The 280-nt window shown below is 63.2% G+C and overlaps 1 protein-coding gene across 3 annotated transcripts in view; it reads right to left on the bottom strand.

Moving 5' to 3' along the window:
• Positions 1–280, bottom strand: part of TECPR1 (tectonin beta-propeller repeat containing 1) — a 28,271-nt gene that overhangs the window by 1,202 nt on the left and 26,789 nt on the right. The window lies entirely within an intron of this gene.

The raw sequence follows: 280 nt of genomic DNA, 5'->3' as shown, positions 1-280 counted from the left end.
TTCCCTGACTCACAGCGAGAGAGAAGCCCAGAGGACCAGCTCTGCCCGCCCCACACCCAGTGCCACTGTGCTGCTGGGCTGGGCTGCCACCCTCCTCTGCTTTCTACGCATGAGAAACTGAGGACAAGGAATTCTTTACAGACAGAGGACAGCCTGGAACTGGAGCCTGGGTCCCCGGCCAGTATCTGTCCTTCCTGGCCTTGCTCAGCCGGGACAATGGCGCCACAGGAACGGGAGCGGTGACGGAGGCGCCGGAGGCAGCGCCACGTGGCCACTCTGT

This window comes from Myotis brandtii, unplaced genomic scaffold (assembly GCF_000412655.1).
Source record: "Myotis brandtii unplaced genomic scaffold, ASM41265v1 scaffold6, whole genome shotgun sequence".
In the NCBI taxonomy this organism is placed as follows: Eukaryota; Metazoa; Chordata; class Mammalia; order Chiroptera; family Vespertilionidae; genus Myotis; species Myotis brandtii.
This window is presented reverse-complemented; position numbering and strand designations above follow the sequence as displayed.